Here is a 22,081-nt window from a genome sequence, read left to right as displayed (position 1 = left end):
TGCCTTGGTGCGTTACCTCCCACTTCAATTGCTGCTTCTGAGATCAACCTAATTACGGTTTCATTCATTACCTCTATGTTGTCTTTATCTTCATTTTCTAAAGCTGCATATTTGTTTGCCAGCACCAGCCTGAATTGGTCCGCTTTTACCCTTACTGCCTCTAGGTTGGCTTGTTTCCTCTTGACTAATTGACTCTTTCTTGAGAGAAATGACTTCTTATTGAGAGAAATCCTAGACCTCACTAACCTATAGTCACTGCACTTTACCTTACTTAGCACTTCTACATCTTGCACTATGCTTGGATCGGCAGAGAGTATGAAATCTATTTCATTCCTTGTTTCTCCATTAGGGCTTTTCCAGGTCCACTTTCTGTTGCTGCGCTTCCTGAAGAAGGTATTCATTATTCGGAGCCTATTCCTTTCCGCGAATTCTACTAACATCTCTCCTCTTGCATTCCTAGAGTCGATGCCGTAGTTGCCAATTGCTTGCTCACCAACGTGCTTTTTTCCCACTTTTGCATTGAAGTCGCCCATGACTACAGTATACTGAGTTTGCACCTTTCTCATTGCTAATGAGAAAGGCGCAAGGTGGTTGCCCAGGGCAGCGTGAAATTGACGTTTACGAAATGGGTTTCCTGTGACGCTCCTCACGACATATTCCTTCAGCCAATCAGCAAGCTGACATGGAGACTATCTTGGATGGCCCCTACATATTCGCCGAATTGCAGATGCATTACCGCTCACCTACTTTTTGAAGCGCTAACGTCGCAATAAAGCTGCCAAGGACCTGAACAAAGTATTAGTTGATAAAATTTGCAGCTTCACGTCACGTTTCATCATCTTGATGAAAACGGAAAATTGCATTTCGCAAAACTTCCGTTTCCTGGCACAAACTTCAAAAAACGTGACCTCTCGACAGCCAGTGAAAGAGCCAACATGGCGGATAATGGCTGCCACGCAGCCGTCATGCATATCGAGAATGGAGCCCCTAGATTCTGTACTCATTGCAGATCGCTTTAAAGACAGGGCCCCTGCGGCCGCGCTCAGCCACGCCATACGAAGCCGCTGCCGGAGCCGGATCCTCTGCGATGCTTTTTCAGCCGATGGGCCATTTAACAATTTGGCATCAATGAACGAAGGCACAATTTCCACGTACGTAGCGACAGCTTCAGTCGCGTTGTGCTTGCTGTCGTTGTGCTTGTTGTCGTGTCGCTTTTCTTTACTGAAACACTGAGATGGTTTAACATATCTTGTGGTTGGGCGGGTGTTCATGTGATAGCTCCGTGGTATTCACGTTAACTCGTGGCTTTAGAAACAAACTTGATTGGTGGTTTCCGTCTTCAGTGATGACACGACGGACCATACTACATTCGTGTTTTCACGAAAGCTGACCGACTATGCTGGGTGTACTAGCTATCATGTATTGAATTGAAAAAGGAAAAGGCAAAAAAACAAAACACTCATCATTCTACCTGAATCTAAATTGCGTATTGTTTAGAGTCTTGCTGGGAAACAGCCAGGAATATGTAGTGTCTCATATACAATTATTTAACGTAATAGTTCAACTGAAACACGCTAGGTGGAGAGAAGTAATTAAATGAAAAATGAGACATCCACCCAATCGTAGCAATCGCTACAAGGGAAACCCATGCAGATTCCTCGAAGGAAAATCCTCGCAGTTTGAATACAATTATTTACTGAAATATTATTATTATACCCGTTTAGTTTTTGTCGTTATTATCAGGACGTTAAGTACGCGGTTGAAGAAAATTGTCAGACGCGCCAAAATGCGGTGTTCATAGCAAGGTACACATCGCGTGTTTAATTTTTTCAAGCAGAGAGAGAAATCCCGCGAAATGCAAAAGAAGCCCGCATGAAAGAACGAGTGAGCAGGCGAAAGAGCTAACGGAGGTTTTCGGCGACAAACGCTCCGCTACTGCATCTAAACGTTCAGACACTAAGAGTGGGGTATTTTGGCTACAACTTTTCACTTGCCCACTCGGCAAGTCCGCAAGGCAAAGGCGGATTTGTCGCTTTTTGCGTTTCTGCTCAGTGCCATGCGCACAGTATTGTTATGCCATAACAGCTCCGAGTGCTCTCTTCCTTCCAATTTCTGTCATCCTTCCCTCCTCCTTCCCCACACTGCTGGTCGATGTTCAGGTGTCAGCCGCGCTCTAGGCAAATGCGGTGCGGTGATCGAGGTTTTGCTTTTCTGTATCAATCAATCTTTTTCTCCCTCTCTCGAGCATTGTTGCAGCACAAGCTGTCAACGCCTGACAAGCTGACAAGACCTTAGCGGCGCTTAACGCGACTTGGCGTCTTGCTATTGCGTAGCGTTTTAGAACGCCGAGAGGAACAGAACCAGCTAAGCCAGAGCGACGCTAGTGCCAGCAGGGCGCGACCGCAGAATACGTTGCCGCCTTAGCTAAACTTCGAGGTCACTTCACAACGCGTATCAAGGCCGCACGTCGAAAGAGGAGAGAGACACTTGCATTGGGTGTTTGTGCCCATCGTACGTCTCAGCTACTTCTGGTCCTTGACTGCAGATGACAGTAGTTGCCTGCTCGTTGGCTCGCAAAAACGCTGAGATGGACACACCACAAATAAAAACTGGCGTGAATCAGAGAAATACTTTGCATTAAAAATTAGATCATTACTTTTAAATAAATATTTGGATATCGGACTAAAATTACTGCCGATTTCTCAACACTACAAGATGGGCTCTGCTTGTAATAACACGCACTAGTTTTTATTCACGAAGAATTTTCCTTTTTTTGAGGCGCATAATAGCTGGGACACGCTGTAGATGAAACTCTTTCAGTGCACTTGCATCCCGCCTTGTATCATGGACGAATTTCAAACAAATATCTTCCAAAAGTACTGAAAGTTGGGCGAGTTGGTAGCTATTCATCTTGAAACTGCAGCGCGCACACGAGAAACGAAGACAAAAAGGCGAGGTGACAGACAGGCGCTGTCTGTCTGTCACCTCGCCTTTTTGTCTTCGTTTCTCGTGTGCGAGCTGCAGTTTCAAGATGAATATCTTCCAAGTTACCTTGGAAAAGGAGTGAACACAATGCGCCCCAAAGTATACGAGGAGGGGCAGGAGGGAAAAGCGCATGAAGCAAGAGTCCGTGCCATTTAGAACATACATACCATCGCAGCAAAATTTCAGGGTAGAGCCAAACGCTTTTGTAGTGTTGCAGAATCCTATGTGTCTATCCACCAGTTTTTTTCGGCTCTGTAAGTAGTGGCATGCTGCAAGTTCGGTCTGGATATTTAAGGCCCGCACAGATGCCGCAGGAAGTTCAAACGGAGGAAACAAAAAGAAGGGCAGCCTGACGTCTTGACCTTCCGCAGCCACAGATGCAAACAAATACCCGAAGACTACTCCGGGACCTGCGAAAATACAGGAACATTTTAATGTTATTAGCATCTTTAGGGAACATCACGAATTTTCCGGGGACGGAATCTATCTATCTATCTATCTATCTATCTATCTATCTATCTATCTATCTATCTATCTATCTATCTATCTATCTATCTATCTATCTATCTATCTATCTACGGAATCCTTTTTTGTCTCTAACCTGGGTAGCTGGCTAGAGCGATTGGGAAAGCAGTGCTAGAAAAAAACTGGCAGCCCTTCCACTGGGGTGGAGATGGAAGACCAGCGAAGCTGTAATATGGTGGAAATTATGTATTTCCAATTATGACTATTAAGATTTGATGGTGTAATTGCTTATTTGAACTATTAAAGAATGAGAAATATATATGATCCGATGCTTTTCATTTATTTCGTGACCACAGGAACCATGGCCTTATGGTCACTACGGTACACCAGCCTAGGGTGTACGGCAAAGGTTGGCACGTTCTTCATAAACACGTCACTAACGCCGCGCGTGTTCGGTGCGAACGTGGACGAACACCGCCGCCGTCGACAACCGTATAGTGCGCATTGTTTGTGTGACCGCACACAACCGGTGTCAAAACCTTGGCTACGTGAAGATCGACTAAACGCCGTTGTCCACACTGTTAGGGGAGAGGCGGGCGTGAGCCCTGACAGAGTCAGCGGCACAGGCGGCAGAGGCGGGCAGGGCTGCGCGCATGCGCCGCAGTGGGAGAGCGGCCACGCAGACGCGCAGTCTAGGGTGCCTCGATGCCCTCCTCGCCCACCACTCCCCTTCCACTGGGAAGTCGCGTTTGCTCTCCGCCGTGTGTTCGCCCCCCGTGAAATTGTGCGTCCCTCGCCCTAGCTCGCTTTCACTCGCACATACAGCATACGACCAATGAAAGTTTCAACGTGACAGCGTTAAGGGCCGCGTGTCGCAGGAAATCCGGCGTCGGCAACCGGCGTGCTATGCGGCTGGCGGAGAAAATCCCCAACCACCCCGACCGCGCAGGCCCTCCACGTGGTGCAAGGCTTTGGTGAACAAAAATTGAATTTCTCACAGGGAAATCCGCCAGGAAAATGATAAAGTACGACTTTACCATTCGGCGTCGGACTGTAGTTTGAATGTACGCGAAAACCCAATTCTGCTACAAGGAAACTCAAACACAAACCCCTTTTCCAGAATTTCTACCAGACCTACAGCCGCTTGCGATGCGAACGGGTCCCGATAACGCTATCGCGTTCTACGCTTAAAGGCGAAGCTTAAGCGGCCTCCATTTTTTTCTGTTGCCGGACGCGACGATTGAAAGGTGAGCCCTTCACAGCTTCGCTGTAAAAACTTGGGAGGCGCATAGGCTTCGCCTTTCAGAGTAGAACGTGATAGCACTCAAAGATCCATGACTGCTTCTCCCGCTTCCCGGCCGGTGCAGCTTACGTGACTGGTATGTTTACCGGGAAATGCTGGCGGCGAATGCTATGCACGAAGGCGAGCCTTCTGGTGCTTTTTTTTTCTTCTATCCCCCGCACGGCCGGGCCGCCGTTGCCGTAGATGCGCAGAGGCGAGTGCTATCTGGATGCTATCTGGTGCTATCTGGTGTTTTAAGGAACCGAGCTGCGCACGCCACTATGTGATGGGCAGTAACACGGCCTCTTGCGTGAGCCGATCCCGGAGCTTATGCACAGCCACGCAAAAAAAAAAGAGAAAAGAAAAACATTCTCAGAGCTTTGTTATTGTTTCGCAGTTGGAGTATTGAAGTCTGAGCAGATTTAACATAAAAGGCATGCGCTGTAGGTGTTTTGTTTCACGACATTTGTTTGTGGGCTGACATTCTCAAAATTCTCACGAATTAGATTGTGAAGAATGTAAGACAAGGTCTGAGCAACTTTAGTGATAAAATGATGCAACAACATAACCCGCATATACCGCATGTCATATAGCAAGGCGTGACATATACATATACCTAAATACATACCTAAAGTTTCACTCATGGTCAACGCTGCCGACGCCGTGCACACAGTGGAACAGGCTCCTTAAAGCTATAGCTATGAAAATCAAAGCCCCCCTCTTAAAGAAAGGCGGTTAACGCGAAGCTTTATCTCATGCAAACTAAATCAAAGTCCGAAGCCAACGACCAAGCAACGAACACAAGAAATGTTGACCGACCCGATGCGATGCATATGTGGTTTGATGGATTGTTTAGGATTGTACTTTTGGAACGTGAAAGTTGAATGAAGACACATTTCGTTAAGTTGCTAGTTTTTATTTTAGATCATGTAGCCGTTTATTACACGTGCACACTCACACTTTCACGGACGGCTCTACACTTGCACAGTATTGCCTTGTGATCGCTGTGGTAGACGGTCAGAGGCTCTGCCGTTGCCGATACACGGGATCGGCTTCACGGGCACGACCGCACTCGCGCTTACGTTCGCGTACGGCAGCCTCTTCTGCCGTGCGCTGCACCCACGGCCTACCCATGGTGACGGCCGGGAATGCATTGCGTGGCCCGCATAATGCAATGTAGATATATACAGTTCGTACAGTTTCCATTGTTACTATCGGTACAACTGCAGCTGTCAACTGTAGTGCTCTACGATACGTATATCGCGCGCCATTGTTATATTGTGTGCGCAGTTACGCAGCCGTTGTTCTCTTGTGTGCGCAGATGCGCCAATAGTTCCATTGTGTAAGTTGGCTTTCCTGCAGTGCGTTTTAGAGGCTCACGGACGAATCAGTGAGACATAGAAAGCTTCGCTTTAAAAGAGACACGTAGAGCACATGATGGGCGCTGACTTGCAACTAGTCTTTATTGCCTTCGCCCGTGCATTTATAAGTACCGCTGGGTAGCCCTTGGTCTATTAAAGTTCCTTCACCAGGTCTGGCCATTTTGAGCAGACAAGCGGAGTGCATAGAATGCGCGCCAACGATCATGTCTGCTAAGTACCACATCGCTACGCGCTGCGCAAGGAGCTGGAATTTCAAACAAAACGCCGTTTGCCCTTCTCCTCTCGCTCCAAGCCGGAGAGTGACGTGCATATCGCAAGTGGGCTACATACATAGCCTTGCCATGACGTCACTCACAGTGGCATGTGACTGCAGAGCTATTCATTCAAGGCAACATCAGTTATTTGTTTGATCGGTTGCTTTAATAGACGAAATAAAGTTTAGAGAAAAAAGTCGCCGTTTCGCCCGAAAGGCGAAGCATCAGTTGCGATAGCAAATTAGTAGAGAGCAATTCGGAGTAGGGATAGTAGATTTATCGGCTGCATAAACTTGGACACGTTCGCTTACTAACTGAATTAACAAGCGTGGTGTCAGCGCGCACAAGCAAACATGAATATATCACACTGAATGACCGCAGACGACGACTGTCAAAACGCTGGCAGCAAGCACAGCCGCCGCAGCGGGCGGAGGATCGTGGGGTCTATCGCTTCAACGGAAACTGAGCGGCGAATGCACAGCGCATACAAAGGTCAGAGTGGTGTGGAGATAAGAGACGGTGCGGGCAACCGCCAGAAGCGGGCAAAGTACAAACGCAGTTGTTGGCAGAGTAGAAGCTGCCGCCCCCCCCCCTCCCTCCCGCGCTGCCTTCCCGCTTTCTTGCCTTCGCGTGGGAGATTGAGTGGCCAGTACCCCTTGCGGCCTGTTGCAAGATAAGCATTTGGTGCCACAGCGCAGCGTCGCCCCGCCTCCCTCCCTCCCATACCTCTACGGCCTTTCGCGCGACGGTCGCGTTTGCTTTCCGCCATGCGTTCGCTCTCCGTGATAGCGCGCGTCTCCCCGCGCTTTCACTTGCGCATACGGCGCGCGGCGACGATTTCATGGCCTTTGGACTTCATACGGAACCTCACGGCGACGCCGACGGCAGAAATCTGGTTGAGGTGTACATATAATTGCTATCGCAATAATAATAAAACCTACAAAACGAATGTCTGCGTGCCTTTGTTTTACTTCGTACCGTAGCAAGAGAGATGTACTGCTCTTTCGTCTGCTTGTTCCGATGTGGCACAGTCACTCGCGTAGAGACCGGAACTATGTACTATTTTACCAAATTTCAGCGCGCGATCATGCTCTGTGATCCGATTGTGTCTGCCTCAGTGTTCGTGCAGCACTGGCTTATACCACTAGTCGGGTGTACTATCTCGGGAGTTTTTCATGTTGCTCTACAATTATCCCATTGACACTTTCATCTAATTTTAATATATGATAACTTTATGAATTAAGAATAACTATGTAATTAGGCGTCATGCAATGAAATATTCTGAGTATCCCCAAGCGAAGGCAAGCAACATTACCTTGGTTCTGCACAGCTACGTGGCATTTGCATATTTTTAAATATTGTTTCATGATAACTGGGACACCTTGAATATAACTAGCTTACCAAAAACACTAAAAGGTAATATCAGGCACAAAAAAGTAAAACAAAATGTGGAAAAAGAAAGAAAAAACGCTGCTGAATGACTTTCGGGCTGTGGGTACATGTAAAAGTGTCCATTGCAAGGAAAAAAAATTACAGGTTGCCAAGGAAACTATCACCGCGAAACCAAAATCAGAGCTAGCATTAGCTGTTCAGTGTTTGAATTGATTCGAAATATTTTGTCGTTGTCTCACTTCTGATAACTCGTGACACTTTGTTTAACAGTAACGGCCTTCAAAGGACAGTAACGGCCTTCGAAGAACAGTAACGGCCTTCAAATTCGGGTCTTGTGAATAAGTGGTTAGTTTTGAATTTTCGAAAATACAAAAAAAGTTCGAATGCGACTTTCGGAATCTGGCTGTGACCAAATGTACCGGAACAACAACATCTGCCGTTAAGTTAGCAGACGTGACCTGACCATTTATGCAAATGATCATTTAGTCTACATGCACTTCATGTAAAAATGATAAAATAAGCTACCGCAGAAATGTTGACGACATCTGGGCATTTGTAATCCCTGGTTTGTAAGCGCACTTGAGGATTTTGCATTTGCCACAAGGGAGATTGTGGTCTCGCAGCGGGTGCGAATCTCTTTGGAATGGAAGGCTGGAGAGTGACCCCCGTTCTTAGACATGTAACCCGAAGTCTCTCATGCAAGCATGACAGACGGTAGATCCACTGGCCACAAATGTGACAAAGGGCCTCTAACGACCTCATTGATGAAGCAACTGTGTGCTGCCTGGCTGATATGAGTCTGCGAGGCCGGAGGTTCCTCTTAAATAGTTTAGGAGGAATGGAATAGCGCCGGCCATTTCTATATTTATTGCTCTGTATTTCCACCCCCTGTATAATAATTTGGCGATTGAGGTTTCTTGAGATAAATAAATAAATGAATAATTAAACCCAAAAGTCGCAATTTAGCCATAAGAGCGAAGCATTGATTCCGAAGCAAATTAATAGACAGCTATAGAAAGTACGCATAGTAGTTTTATCGGCCGTATAAACTTACAAACATTCGCTTACTAACTATGACAAGCATGCTGCCGGCATGCACTGGCAAACGTGAACACACCACACTCGATAAGCGGGGACACTCGCTGTCAAAACGCTGGCGTGAGGAGCGAGCGAATTGACCTTCGTGCTGTCTATCGCTTCAACAAAAAATGTCACAGTTTCGCCCTAAGGGCGAAGCAATGAATGCGATAGCAACACAGCAATGTCATACGATGTAAGGTGAGCGGCTTTGGTAGCAATATGAATTGTAGTAAACATGAGCTGATTAAGTAAGCAGGTGTGCTGCGGCGTAAGTAGACCGACATGAAGAGAGACTCGATGACCACGAGAAGGCGCGTGTGAAACGGTGGTGTTGATGAGAAGCGCTTCCCGTGGGCAGCGCGCGTGCGAAGGGACACACCTGTAGCGCTGCACTGCCGATCCGGGCAGCATTACATGTGTAGCGTGCGTTGGAAAATGTGGCCCGACTATTACTAACTGAATGAACAAGCGTGGTGTGAGCGCGCACAAACACGAAGAGATCACACTGAATGACTGCAGACAACGACTGTCAAAACGCTGGCAGCAAGCATACGCCGCAGCGGGCGAAGGTACGTGCGGTCTATCGCTTCAACGGAAACTGAGCGGCCAGTGCATAAAGGTCAGAGCCGTGTGGAGATAAGAGACGGTGCGGCGAGCGACGAGCGCGGTTGCTGGCAGAGGAAAAGTGCGCCCCCCCCCCCCCCCCCCCCCGCTCACTCCGGCGCTGGCTTCCCGCTTCCTTGCTTGCGCGTGGGAGAGATAAGGGACCGTGCGGTCGAGCGACGAGCACGGTTGTTGGCACAGTAGAAGTGCCCCCCCCCCCCCGCTCCCTCCGGCGCTGGCTTCCCGCTTCGTTGCTTGCGCGTGGGAGATTGAGTGCGTTCGCTCTTCGTGATAGCTCGCGTCCCCGCACGCTTCCGCTCGGGCATACGGCGCGCGGTGAAGATTTTATCTTTACGGAACCTCACGGCGACGGCGACGACGACGGCGACGGCTACGGCGACGCCGACGGCAGAAATCCGGTTGAAGTGTCCATATAATTGCTATCGCAATAAAACAGAGCGGCGAGAACGCTGCTCTGTTTCGAGTCGAAGCGCCTAGACTCTGCCATCAACGCAGATAGCTTTCAAGATATAGCGCGCGCGGCCGCGGAATACGCAATGGCTGCAGGAGTACAATGCCACGCACCCTCCCTACCCTCACCACGGAACCTAGCGCGCGACGGAAGACAGCGCACTTCCTTCCCCTTTCCTCCCTTGCGCGCGCGAGATTGAGCCCGATCGTCGGCTCCCCTCGCACGCTTTCACCCGCACACACAGCATACCGCGCTCGGCGACGGTGTGCTGTGTGTGCTTGGACTTCATGCGGAATATCACGGCGAAGCGGACGGCAACATGCGCCTGGAGTGCCCATATAATTGCTATTGTGATAATAAATTAAAATAAAATTGTAGCAGTTTCACCTGAAAGGCGAAGCATCAATTGCGATAGCAAATTTGAAGAGAGCTATACGGAGTAATGATAGCAGCTTTATCAGCTGTATAAACTTGGACATGCAGCAGCACCGGCAACACGCAGAACTGTTGTCGACGCCGTCGGCGTTTTGCCCGCGTTCGCTCAAAATGCGTGCGGCGTTGGTGACTGTTGCCGGAGCCTGTGATATAAAAAGTTGTCGCAGTTTCACCCGAAAGGCGAAGCATCAATTGCGATAGCAACTTAGCAGAGAGCTATACGGAGTAAGGATAGTAGTTTTATCCGCTGTACAAACTTGGACATGCCGCAGCACCGGCAACACACAGCACTGTTGTCGACGCCGTCGGCGTTTTGCCCGCGTTCCCACAAAATGCGTGCGGCGTTGGTGACTGTTGCCGGAGCCTCTGATATAAATAGGCACTTGGCGCCGCAGCTAAACGTCGCCTCCCTTCCCTGTCCCCCCCCCCCCCCCCCCCCACGGTCTTTCGTGCGTCAGAAGAAGGCGCGTTTGCTCTACATATATGGTGATTGTAAAGGAGGAAAGAGACGCCTACTTCTGCAGCCCTTAAGGGAGCACGGCACAGAACGCGCGTTTGTTCTCCGCCGTGCGTTCACTCCCCGTGAAAGCGCGCGTCCCTCGTGCCCTTTCACTCGCACATACAGCGTTCGGCGGCGCGCGGCGACGATTTCATCTCCATTGACGTCATACGGAACCTCACGGCGACGGCGACGGCGACGGCGACGGCAACGGCGACGGCGACGGCAGAAATCTGCTTTGGAGTGTCCATATAATTGCTATCGCAATAAAAGTTGTCGCAGTTTCACCCGAAAGGCGAAGCATCAATTGCGATAGCAAATTTGTAGAGAGCTATACGGAGTAATGATAGTAGCTTTATCAGCTGTATAAACTTGGACATGCAGCAGCACCGGCAACACGCAGAACTGTTGTCGACGCCGTCGGCGTTTTGCCCGCGTTCGCACAAAATGCGTGCGGCGTTGGTGACTGTTGCCGGAGCCTCTCATATAAATAGGCACTTGGTGCCGCGCTAAACGTCGCCTCCCCCCCTCCCCCACGTCCTTTCGCGCGTCGGAAGAAGGCACGTTTGCTCTACATATATGGTGATTGTAGAGGAGGAAAGAGACGCCTACTTCTGCAGCCCTTAAGGGAGCAGAGCGCAGAACGCGCGTTTGTTCTCCGCCGTGCGTTCACTCCCCGTGAAAGCACGCCTCCCTCGCGCCCTTTCACTCGCACATACAGAGATCGGCGCGCGGCGACGATTTCATCTCCATTGACGTCCTACGGAACCTCACGGCGACGGCGACGGCGACGCCGACGGCAGAAATCTGCTTTTGAGTGTCCATTTAATTGCTATCGCAATAATAAGCACTTGGTGCCGCAGCTAAACGTCGCCTCCCTTTCCCCCCCCCTCCCCCACGGCCTGTCGCGCGTCGGAAGAAGGCACGTTTGCTTTACATATATGGTGATTGTAGAGGAGGAAAGAGACGCCTACTTCTGCAGCCCTTAAGGGAGCACAGCGCAGAACGCGCGTTTGTTCTCCGCCGTGCGTTAGTAAGTGGTTCATGTGGAAAGGGAAATGTTGACGCTATCTTCTGCAGCCCTTGAGGGAGCACGGCTCAGCGCCAACGGGAAGGGGTAAGTGGGGGAGAAAGGACGATAGGGTGGAGGATAGGGTGGAGTCGCCATGGCTGGGCGAAGCAAAACCGGCAGGCTGTGGCGGCACGTATCAGGCCGGGATGGAAGGCCTTGGTGTGCTGCAGAGACAGCAGGGGGTGTTGTTCCGGGCCTGTTAGGCCCGGGGTGGTCCGCCGTGCGTTCACTCCCCGTGAAAGCGCGCGTCGCTCGCGCCCTTTCACTCGCACATACAGCGTTCGGCGCGCGGCGACGATTTCATCTTCATTGACGTCATACGGAACCTCACTGCGACGGCGACGGCAGAAATCTGCTTTTGAGTGTCCATATAATTGCTATCACAATAAAACTGTCAGCCCTTCCACTGGGGTGGAGATGGAAGACTAGAGAAGCCGTACTATGGTGGGAATTATGTATTTCCAATTATGACTATTAAGATGTGATGCTGTAATTGGTTATTTGAACTATTAAAGAATTAGTAAGAGATATATATGATACGGTGGTTCTCATTTATTTAGTGACCACAAGGCCGTGGCCTTATGGTCGCTATTGTACACCGCCATAGGGTGTACGGTAAAGGTTGACACGTTCTTCATAAACGCGGGCGAAATGTCGCCGCCGTCGACAACAGTTCTGCGCGTTGCTGGTGCTGCTCCCCTCCCTCCCGTCCCCCCACGGCCTTTCGAGCGACGGAAGAAGTCGCGTTTGCTCTCCGCCGTGCGTTCGTTCCTCACGAAAACGCACGTCCCTCGCGCGCTTTCACTCGCACATATAGCATACGGCCATTGAGAGTTTTTTTTTTGTACACATGGACACGATCATCGGAGACTGAGCCATTCGCAGCTTTGCTGTAAAAAAACACCGCATATCCACGGGTTGAATGATGATGAGTGGGAGAAGCTCCGGAGGGAATCATCGGTAAACCGTGAATCTTCCGTGTAATTCGCCCAGTCTCGCCTCACTAAATCGAACGATTGACTTCCACCAATGACACGCGCCATATGTGACGTCATTCCTATTTTATTGCGATAGCAATTATATGGACACTCAAACGCAGATTTCTGCCGTCGGCGTCACCATCGTCGTCGCCGTCGCCGTGAGAATCCGTATGACGTCACTGGAGATGAAATCGTCGCCGCGCGCCGAACGCTGTATGTGCGAGTGAAAGGGCGCGAGGGACGCGCTCTTTCACGGGGAGTGAACCCACGGCGGAGAACAAACGCGCGTTCTGCGCCGTGCTTCCTTAAGAGCTGCAGAAGTAGGCGTCTCTTTCCTCCTTTACAATCACCATATATGTAGAGCAAACGCGCCTTCTTCCGACGCGCGAAAGGCCGTGGGGGAGGGGGGGAGGGGGAGGGAAGGGAGGCGACGTTTATCTGCGGCACCAAGTGCCTATTTATATCAGAGGCTCCGGCAACAGTCACCAACACCGCACGCATGTTGAGCGAACGCGGGCAAAACGCCGACCGCGTCGACAACAGTTCTGCACGTTGCCGGTGCTGCTGCATGTCCAAGTTTACACAGCTGATAAAGCAAATATTATTACTCCGTATAGCTCTCTACAAATTTGCTATCGCAATTGATGCTTCGCCTTTCAGGTGAAACTGCGACAACTTTTTATAGCAGCGCCCTTCATTATATTTGCACCATCTCCCGCTTAAGGGGACGCTAGCACAAACGCGTTAGAAACGTGCCGTACTCTCTAGTAAGGGGGAGAGGCCATAGCGTCTTACGCAGCCGTTCACACATGCCAGAACGTGCACCGCGTTTGCCGACGCCATCACATGACTGCTGAGAGAGTATAACCCCCGTATTCATAAACGCTCCTCGACTTGAACTTGACTTGCCACCGCCTTCAACGCGTTTCGAACGCGCTGCCCAAGGCGGTGGCAAGTCAAGTTCAAGTCGAGGAGCGTTTATGAACACGGGGGCACGGCCGCTGCATAAAAAAAGGTGCTTTTTTTTCCAGCGGCCGTGACGGGGGTAAGGCGGAGAGGCCACAGCGTCTTACACCAGCTTCTTACACGGGCCGTAACGTGCTAGCACAAACGCGTTAGAAACGCGCAGTCTTTCGTTAATGTTGGGTATTTATTGTCATCGTGGTGCGTGTGTCCATGTGCGCTTCGTGGCGTAGTGGCTAGCGCCGCGCGTTCGGAAGCGAAGGGTCCCTGGTTCGATTCCGCCCTATGGACACAAATTTCAGAATTTTTTTTCATAAAAGTAGACGTGGCTACCTACTACGACGACTACTACTACTACTTACTACTACTACATACTACAGAGGAGGGACAGACCCACACCCTAAGGAGCTTCGCCCCTAAAAATTCCGCAGATACCTTCAAGAACGCTTAGGTGTGAAAACGCGAAAGCATTATATTGTTTGTAGTCTTTGGAATGTCATGAACGCGCTCATTTTATACACTGATTACGTAGCGCCACCTCTGCATTGGCTGCGCCGTCATGTGCCCAATGATGCACACTAGGCTACTCCTTTAGTCAGCCAGATGGCTGCGACGTGATGCGTGCAATGACGAACGCGCTAGGCACTCCTTTAGTCAGCCATACCACGGCCACTGGATGAAAAAGTTGCAGTGGCTTAGCTCGGCTATGCCAGGATATACGTAGCGTTAGCAAAGGTTCAGCTGATTATTCTTAGCTTTCCTGGTTGTCTCCTACGCTCAACCGCTAATTGCCAGGGAACTACTTCGGGATCCGATGAGTCAAGCTTCTCCGTTCTTCTGCGCTGTTGAGCAGCATTTGCGCTCTCTTTCTCCGTGGCTACACCACACTGGCAAACGCCAGTCAGAAGCACAGCGGCTCCAGCGCAATGTCAGACGGCGACTCCACAGCGAGCGCGCGCCGGCGCCAGTGCGTCTACCACGGCTACGACGCCACTCCTCTGGAATGCGAAGACCGGCGGCGGTGAGTCGCGCGCGGCGGCGGCGGAGTGCGCGAGAGGTGCCGGCTCCGGTGGCTCCGGTGCGCAAGCCGTGTGACATCACTGATCCTTGCGCATGCGCAGCACGGCTCTTGATGTGCCGCGCGAAACGGGCTTTGCTAGGCCAGTGTAGCCAACGTTAAGTGTAGCTAACGCTACAAAAAAAGCTGCGGCCTGCCGCGTCGCGCGTGTTGCAATGGAAGCGAATGTGACAGCCGTAGTTGCATTGTCGGCCGCGATATGAACGCGCCGTCGGCTGGCACGTGCGACGGCGTTCCAAGCGCCTTCCTCACGCATGTGCTATGCCGATGCCAAACAACAGCGCCCGATGCGTGGCGCCGCGGCGGATCACACCGTTTTCGATGCACGCGGCAGGCCGCACCTTTTTTATTGCGATAGCAATTATATGGACACTCCAAAGCAGATTTCTGCCGTCGCCGTCGTCGTCGCCGTCGCCGTGAGATTCCGTATGACGTCAATGGAGATGAAATCGTCGCCGCGCGATGATGATGATAAGTGGTTCTTGAGGGAAAGGGAAAGGTTGGCGCTTTCTTCTGCAGCCCTTGAGGGAGCACGGCTCAGCGCCAACGGGGAGGGGTAAGTGGGAGCGAAAGAAGGGATAGAGTGGAGTCGCCATGGCTGGGCGAAGCAAAAGCCGCCGCGCGCCGCCGAACGCTGTATGTGCGAGTGAAAGGGCGCGAGGGGCGCGCGCTTTCACGGGGATGGTGGTGGTGGTTAAAACTTATTTATTGTCCTTAAAATTGCTGCGAAGAGACTCCGGCTGGTCGGAGGTTCTTGGCTTGCGGTGGGGGGCCCTCAGTCCAGGGCTCCGCTTGCGGCTGCCGTTCTGCGGGCCCGGTCAATCAGACTTAGCTGATCGTCCAGGCTCTCGCTGGCCAGCAGCTCTTCCCATCGCTCCGCTGTGGGGTGTTGTATGGGGGGTACGGCAGTGATAGCCTGACATGCCCACGTGACATGATATAAGGTTGCTTTATCTGAGCACCATGGGCAGCGAGAAGGGTATGCCGTAGGATGTATTTTACTGAGGATATGCAAATTGGGATACATGCCAGTTTGGATTTGTCTCCAACTGACCGATTCCTCTTTATTTAGTGTTCGGTGTGGTGGGGAATAGGTTTTCCTAAGTCCTCTATAGTGGTTTAGAATGGCCGAGTAGTCGCACGGGACGGGAACGGGTTCCCCAGGGGAGCATTTGGGGGGTGCTCGGCTCGTGTACCCTCGAGCTACCCTATCCGCCGCCTGGTTTCCCTCCAGCCCCATGTGACCCGGGGTCCATATTATCCGATGCCGTATTGGGTGTGTGTGTGTACTGAGATGCTCGCCAGTGTCTGTCGCGCTTAGGATGATACCGAGGGCAGGCTGGCTGATGCGCCCTTGTAGATAGTTACGGCAAGCCGCTTGGGAGTCTGTAAGAACTGTGAGCGATCGTCTATGTCTGTAGCCATGGGCAAGAGCGAGCGCAATAGCTGTTTCTTCGGCTTCGGTGATATTGTGGCATCGTATGGAGGCGCTGGTCAGTTCTTGGAGTGTGTTGTCCAGAACTGTGGTTACTGCCTTGGTGTTCGTGCGGTCGTAGTTGGCAGCGTCAACATAGTATGTGGTGTTCTTGTGCCCGTACTCTCGTTCGAGAGCTTCCACTCTGGCTTCCCGCCGTCCCTGATGTAGTCGGGGGTCCATATTACGGGGGATTGGGGCGACCTTATAGGTGGTGCGAAGGTGGTCTGGAATGGGCTTGCGGCGAGCTGCTTCATGGAGCTGGCCGGTATAACCGAGGCGTCGGAGTAATGCGCAGCCTGTTGGTGTTTGTGCAAGTCGCTGCAGCTGCGTGGCGAGCTGCGCTTCGCAAAGTTCTGCATAGGTGTTGTGCAGACCCAGTGCGAGGAGCTTGCTCGTGGGAGTGCCCTGGGGTAGCTTGAGTGCCGCCTTATAGGCCTTCCGGAGCATGGCTTCCACTTGGTCCTGTTCGCCTTTGGTAAGTCGTTGATAGGGCAAACTGTATGTTATCCTACTAACCACGAGGTTGCGTATGAGTTTCAGAGTGTCCTCTTCGCGCATACCATGGTGACGAGTGGCGACCCGGGATATCATTCGGGCAACCTGCAGCGTGGTAGTGCGGAGGATAGTGAGGGTGTGATTCACATGGCGGTTTGACTGGATCCACATACCCAATATACGGATGGTGGTTTTCTCTGGGATTTGTTGGCCGGCGACAACGACGCGCAGGCTGTAGCCTGGGTCCTTCTGCGCCGATTTGGGGGGCTTGTGTTGCCAGATTCTTAGGAGCTCAGACTTCTCGGTTGCACAGGTCAGGCCACGTGCCTGTACGTATTGTTCGACGCAGGTGGCTGCTTTCTGCAAGTTATGTTCTTTTTCTCCAAGGGACCCCCGCGTAGCCCAGATTGTGATGTCATCCGCGTACATTGCGTGATGGATGCCATCAATGCGATGGAGTTCGTGCGCAAGACCAACCATGGCTACGTTGAACAGTAGCGGGGAGATCACTGAGCCCTGTGGGGTGCCCTTGTTCGGAACCTTGATGATGTTTGAGCGGATTGAACCGAGACCGACCGTGGCGGTGCGGTCCAACAGGAATGCCTGAACATAACTGTAGGTGCGCTGTCCGCAGTGAAGGGCAGCGAGGCCGTCGAGAATGGCTTGATGGCTCACATTATCAAAGGCGCCCTTGATGTCCAAGGCCAGAATGATATTTTCTCCTTGCTTTGGGGCAGTGTCAATGACATCTTCCTTTAGTTGAAGCAGTACATCCTGGGTTGAAAGATGTGCCCGGAATCCGTACATTGAATGCGGGAGAAGGTCATTGTCCTCGAGATAGTTTTGCAGGCGGCTAGTGATGACGCGTTCGAAGACTTTGCCGAGGCAGGAAGTGAGTGATATTGGTCGAAGGTTCTCGATCTGGAGCTTCTTACCCGGCTTCGGTATCATCATCACCTCTGCGTGCTTCCACTCGGGGGGGAGCGTGCCACATTGCCAATGGTCGTTTAGGAAGTTCGTGAGTTCTTGTACGGCGGTGTCGTTGAGATTCCTGATAAGAGAGTACGTGATTTTATCCGCCCCCGCTGCTGTGTTGCGGGTGCTGCTGCGAATGGCAGCATTAACTTCGTCCAACGTTATCGGCCGGTCCAGGGTGTGGTTTGCATAACCTTGATACCTCGCCCGATAGGGAGGCGGGTGATAATCACCATAGCATTTGCGCTGTACTTGAGCAAGCAGCTCGTCGTCCGTGCCTTCAAAGGCGTGTATGAGGCGCTGGACTGATTTGTTTGTCTCATTTTTTGTTCGAGTAGGATCAATCAAGGCTCGTAGAACGTGCCACGTGCGGGCCGTACCCAGTGAGCCTCGAAGCGAGTCGCTGAACTGGGCCCAGTTAATTCGTGCCAGTTGCTCAGCATACTGCTCAGCCTCGAGGGTGAGAGATGCGATCTTGAGCTTGAGACGTCGGTTATGTTTTCGGGTCTTCCATCTGCGGATGAGGCTTCTTCTGGCTTCCCACAGGTGCAGAAGATGGCCGTCCACTTCTGGGAGTTGAGATGTTCTTTTCATGAGGGTGGTGCAACGGTCCCGAATTTCTTTAATTTGCTCGCACCAGTCAGTGAGGTTTGCAAGGTTGCCAATTGAATTCTCGCTCTCGCGACGGAAGACGTCCCAGTTTGTGATGCGGGCTTGTCCAATGGAGCGACGCATCGCACTCTCCGTAATTTGTGTACGGAGAATGCAGTGGTCACTACCCAAGGATTCCTGCAAGTTGTCCCAATTATAGTTTGCACTACCACGGGCGAAGGTGAGATCGGGACAAGTGTCCCTGCATACGCTGTTGCCGATCCGGGTAGGGTTTGCTGGATCCGTAAGCAGTTCGAGTTGGAATTTTTCGGTGGCAGCTGCAAGTTGTTTGCCTTTGACATCCGAACGATTGTATCCCCAGCGTTCGTCGAGAGCATTGAAGTCCCCGAGGAGTACGAGTTCCTTCCCCTGGGCTAATTTGCAGGCACCCTGAACAAGAGCGTGGAAGTCGGTGGATTTTTGTTTCGGGGGACTATATACATTGACGATTATGATGCTTCGCCTCTCGGCCTTCTTTTTGCGCCTGAGAATTAGCTCCACTATCACATGGTCGATGTTGGTGTCTGGGATGTTGTCAAGACCAATTGCAGTTAATGCTTTGTTAATCAGGACGGCCGCTCTGCCTTCTGTCGGGCTATCGTAGGACTCATAGCCTGGGAGTATGGGTGATGTGCCAGGTTCCTGTAGCGCTATGACATCTGGTTGAGCAAGGTGTGTGTTAATGTATTGTTGGAGGAGGCTCCGCTTTTTGCGGAAGCCGCGGCAGTTCCATTGCCAGATTTCTAATGGTTCGCCAATGGGTGGGGTTGTACTGCCCATGGTTAATTCGTGTTGTGGGGAGGTGTGGTTGTCGGAGTGTTGGCTTGCGAGGCCGATGTGAGGCCGAGGTCAGCGTGTGTCAACGCCGGTGTAGAGTAGTGTTCAGGGGCAAGCGATTCCAAGCTTACTCTGAGAGGGACTTGGTCTTCCGTGGTGCGGGAGCTGCGGGTGGCCCTCTTCCTTCGTATATTACCGCCTGTTTCGGCAATTTGGGTGTCGAGGCGTGTCTCGAGGGAGTCAAGGCGGGCTCCGAACTGTGTGAGGTGTTGTGTGAAGACGATACTGAATTGTTGGGAGAGTTGTTGGGAGAGCGCAGACAGCATTTCGCGTATCTCTTCGCGTGTGACTGCGGAGTCCGTCGGGGTGGGAAGCGAGGGCGGAATCTTAGGGGTTGCGTGTCTGTTGGGGTTGTTTTGTGAGTGGCATTCGGTGGATTCCGGTGGCGATCCAATGCGCGCTATTAGGGCGTGGAGTTGAGCGCTGTCCTTAGCTTGACGCGCCTTGACGGCAGCCAGCTCCTGTTTGAGCTTGAAATTTTCTGCGAGAAGGTGTTCGTACGCGGGGGACTGAGTGTTGGGCGGAGCGATGGGTGTCGCCCCTACTGCTGGCCAGCTCACCTTGGTATCAGTGCCGGCTGAAGAAGTGAAATTGTGCTTCTCGGCAGACTTGCGAGAGGCCTGCTGGGGCTGCTGGCGTGTGGGTTGCTGCTGTTGCCCTTTGGTCTTCCGGTCCTGGTTCTGCGGCTGTTGCTGCTGGCCAGGTCCTGCAGGGGGTAGAGGAGGGAAAGACTGCGACCGCGAGTGAGAGAGGCTGCGCGAAGTCTCCCCCTCCTTGCTGAACCACCTGCGTTTGGTATTGGGTGGGTTGCGCTGAGGGTTGCGCCAACGGGGTTGGGTGGGTGGGGTGGGCCGCGGCCGCAGGGTCTTCAGTCTCTGTGAGCACTCTTTGGCACCCGTCAGGTGGCCTTCCCCACATACTTGGCATTTGGGAGCACAGGGGTGACCATCCACAGGGTCGAGGGTCCCGCACTGCCGACACACTCGAGCGTTCGGCGTAGGACACACGTCTGATCGGTGCCCCGGTTGTAGGCAGACTTGGCAGGCTTGCCGCGTCGGCTTGTAAGGGTGGCAGGCTACCTCCCCACCGTAATACAGTACATAGCGGGGGATGAGGGGGCCCTCGAAGGTGATCAAAGCGGATTTAGTAGCACCAAGCATCCGCGCACTGTGCACTCTCACCCCCTGCGTGCGCACGCGGAGGTTGGCAGTGAGTTCTTCAGGAGTAGTGCCGGGGTCTATGCCATGGATGACTCCACGCAACGTGTCTTCGGGGGCCGCCACGTAAGTGTTGAATTCGTGGGTATTCCCCCCCAGTGTCAGGGTGGTGATCCGGCGGAGAACTTGGGCGGTGTCAACATGTGGCGTGCTGGCAATAATAATGTTCGATCCGGGGCGGGTGCGGATGATGAAGTGGTCACCTGTGCAATGTTGTTGAGAATCGCCTGCCACCACAATGGCTCGGGAGATTTGGTGTGTCGTGAAGTTCCGAATGGCCAGACCCTTTTTCGGCCGCATGATGATTTTTAGGTCTGTGCGTGGGAGCGGCGGCAGCTTCCGTCGTAACTGGCGTGGCTCCTTCACATGTTGTGTTGTTCGCGCCGACGCAGCGCAGGCCGCGTCTTTCGACGCAGCGGGAGCGTTCTCCGCCGAGGCAGCCCCGGCGACGGTGTGGCTGGGAGGAACGCTTGCAGGACCGGCTGCCTGCGTTGTTTCCGCCCGAGCTTGGTCGAACTTTTTCTGGCGTTGGCGTTGACGACGGGAAATCGCCAGTTTCCAGTTCGCATCGGTGTCAGTCACCGGCCCCCACGGTGCAGACGAGGTGGGCTGAAGTACTGGGGCCTCGTCGTCGCTTGCCGAGGTGAGCTCGTCGAGGTCGAGGATGTCCGTGGGGCCCAGGGGCTCGGAGGGGTTGACCGCAGGTTGCAGGCATGGGGTGGTGGTCGTGCCGGCAATCAGCGTGATGGGAGCGTCCATATTGGTGGTGGAGGGTGCCGCGTCGCCAGACCTGGTGGCCCGTACTCGCCGACGCGAACTAGGTCCACCCTTAGGCCTAGCGGGCCAACGCCCGCTTCGGATCTTCTCGAGCCGATAAAAAAATAAAAAATGTCCTACCGGCTCGGGAAAGATGTCCGGGTGTTGCCGATCGTGAGTTCTTGGTGGTCCGACGCAATGTCGGTGACGATCTCGAGGTAATCCGGTCAGTGAGAGCATATGTTCGGCGGAGCTCAAGCGACGCACATCCGCTCACTCCGAACGCTCTAGGGGATCTCCTTTCACGGGGAGTGAACGCACGGCGGAGAACAAACGCGCGTTCTGCGCCGTGCTCCCTTAAGGGCTGCAGAAGTAGGCGTCTCTTTCTTCCTTTACAATCACCATATATGTAGAGCAAACGCGCCTTCTTCCGACGCGCGAAAGGCCGTGGGCGGGGGGGGGGGGGGGGCATGGAAGGGAGGTGACGTTTAGCTGCGGCACCAAGTGCCTATTTATATCAGAGGCTCCGGCAACAGTCACCAATGCCGCACGCATTTTGTGCGAACGTGGGCAAAACGCCGACGGCGTCGACATTAGTTCTGCGTGTTGCCGGTGCTGCTGCATGTCCAAGTTTATAGAGCTGATAAAGCTACTATCATTACTCCGTATAGCTCTCTACAAATTTGCTATCGCAATTGATGCTTCCCCTTTCAGGTGAAACTGCGACCACT

Source organism: Dermacentor silvarum, chromosome 6 (genome assembly GCF_013339745.2).
Source record: "Dermacentor silvarum isolate Dsil-2018 chromosome 6, BIME_Dsil_1.4, whole genome shotgun sequence".
NCBI lineage: Eukaryota > Metazoa > Arthropoda > Arachnida > Ixodida > Ixodidae > Dermacentor > Dermacentor silvarum.
The sequence above is the reverse complement of the archived record's forward strand: the minus strand, read 5'-3'. Positions refer to the sequence as shown.